Genomic DNA, 2,798 nt, shown 5'->3' with positions numbered 1-2,798 from the left:
TGGATTGATTCGGTGACTGGGGTAATCGGGATGGATGTGTCAGAGGCAGTGCGGTTGGAGCAGGATAGAGCAGGGTTTAGGGCTGTTGTGCATAGGGTCGCTATGAGTTGGAAACGACTCGACGGCACATAACAACAACAACAACAATTTACTTTTATAACTTTGGCACTACAAAACGGGAAAAATATTTGACAAGGCATTTTCCTAAAGAATATGTTCAGATATCTAACAAACACATAAGAAGAACTCACCATCATTAGAGTTAGGATAATGCATTTCAAGAGCACTCTAAGACATTACTTCATTTTCATGATGATGGTAATAATAAAAAGAGAAATAAAGTCAAAACCAGAAATAAGTGTTGACAAACATGTGGAAAAATGGATACGTTCACACACTGCCTATGGAGATGTAAAACGGCTCAACCACTTTGGAAAACCACATGACAGTTTCTCAAACACTGAAATGCAAGGCTATCATATGACTCAGCAATTCCACTCCTAAGTATATGCCCAAGGAAAATTAAAGCACAGATCCACACAAACACTTGTGCAAAAATGTTCATAGGCAACTAGTAGGGACAACTCAAATCGACCATCAACCGTTAAACAACAACAACAACAAAAATGCATAATGCATCCATTCTAACAAAATGTTTTTTGGTGGGGAAAAAAAAAAGGTGCAATACCCACTACAATATGACGAGCCTTGAAAACGTGGATGAACTTTGAAAGAAGCTATTCATAAAACACCACATATTGTATTGTTTGATTCATTCTAAATGCTCGAACATAGGCAAATCCAGAAAGTGAGATAGTAGATTAGTAGTTTCCTAGGACTGGGAAGAGAAAGGACTTGGTGGGAAATGAGAACCAGGAGAAAGATGGGCAATCTCCTCACATTCATTAATTGCCTCTGAAAACCCACCAGAGAGTCAGTTATGGGCCATTTTCAAATTGACAGTACAAAAAACCAACAACAACTAATGGGTATAGAGTCACTTTCTGAATGGATAAAATCATTCTGAAAATGTGGTGATGGTGACACATTCTTGTGAATAAACTAAAGCCACTAAGTTAAAGTATACTTTAAATGTATATTTGTATGGTATATGAATCATATGTCAATGTAGTTTTTAGGACGCTTTGGTAGCATACACCACAGGAAGTTCTGTTACTGACACAAACATGGTGGCTCTCTGCTGGTTCAAATTCACTGGCTGCTCCAAGGAGAAGCAGTGGCAATCTCCTATGTGACTTACCGCCTCTGAAAAATTTACTGGAGAATCAGCTATGACTTGTTCTGTCTTGACAGTAAAGAGAGAAAACTGGCAAGATACAAATTCTCATTTTGGTAACTTTCATATATGTTCATGCTGGGGGGAAAGGGAGGCTGTATAGCTTATATGAGAAACTAAAAATAGGTGGCACGCAACATGAGTTGGGCAAGGTGTTCATTCTTTGTCCTCTAGAAGCAAAGCATTTAACCTCTGACAGTACAATAACTTCAGAAAAAGTCGTCAAGGATCTATCTGTTTATTGTGATGAACCCATGAATAGATAGCATTGGCAAGAAAAGAAGGCTTTCAGACAGCATTAATACCATGAGTTGGATTCCAGGGACCCAGGCAACTGAAAAGCAACAGTCAATATGGCAACAAATCTCAGACATCCTGAGAGAGGAGAGAAGGGTGGGAGGTCCACTGTAATTTGCAGCCAATAAGGCACTTTAGAAGAAGGTGGGGGTGTGGAATCCTGGAGCTGTTTTCCATGGTTTGAGTCTGATTTTCATTCTATCTGGACATGAAGTCACTATCAAAAGTGACAGAACCTACTGTAGCTGCAAAGCTAGGATGAAGCACCACCCTGTAAAACTGCTGCACCCTGCATGGTAGGAGCTCTCTACTCACCAAGGACGACAAACACGATTATTGCTCTCTAATTGCCCATTTTTATTTCCATTGGCAATGAGAAATTGATTTGAAACCAAGAAAATAAGGAAGAGGGGAAATGGATTGGCCTTCAGATTTTACAGTAGAAATGCCAGTCAGTTACTGGTTGGCTTTTGTAAAAGCTTACAGAGAGGAACTTGTGTGCCTGTCAGAACCTCCCCACTATCACCGTCATTTTAGACAATCACATTCTAGAAAACAGAGCTGAGAGGCAGTCTAAGCCTGCCCGGTGGTGGCTGAGAAGGAACAAAGGGAAACAGTCCCACAGTTTCTTCTGTTTAAGGTAGTAACAGAACACACTGCCCAGGAGTGATAGAGGGCTACCTCCCACCCGATATTTTGATTTCACTTTGCCGGTGTTTGTTTTCTAATGATCCCTTTTATTCTGTGCCCCTCCCTTTTTCTAGAACTCTAAATCCCTTATTGAGTCTCTTTGTTCATCCAGTTCATTCAGACACCATCACAGGACCCAAAGTAAACACCCTTTAGGGGATTCTCTGTCTTTCTACATAGGAAGAGCCATCTTTCCAAACCTCAGCTGTCATTCTAGAAATAACTCAACATCTGGAATCAAAGCTACTTGATTCATTATTTGCCCCACCCCCCTACTCCCCCATTAAAGTATTTCTCAAAGCACGGAGACGACATTCCTCTCTTGAGGATAGAAATCCTCTGAGAAGCTCTGTGGAGTTAAGCATCTGTTTGGCATTAATCTCTACAGGCCGAGCACATGGGAGACTTCCTCATGACTTTCAGCACCCAGCGATTTCATGACCCCTCACTATATTTGTACACAAGTGCACCTGACTCTGACAGCTGCTTTCTTCAAAATAAAAAAAAAAAAAAA

The sequence above is a fragment of the Elephantulus edwardii genome, unplaced genomic scaffold (genome assembly GCF_000299155.1).
Source record: "Elephantulus edwardii isolate Elephantulus edwardi_28Jun2011 unplaced genomic scaffold, EleEdw1.0 scaffold00022, whole genome shotgun sequence".
Taxonomy (NCBI): domain Eukaryota; kingdom Metazoa; phylum Chordata; class Mammalia; order Macroscelidea; family Macroscelididae; genus Elephantulus; species Elephantulus edwardii.
Note: the sequence above shows the minus strand (reverse complement) of the source record.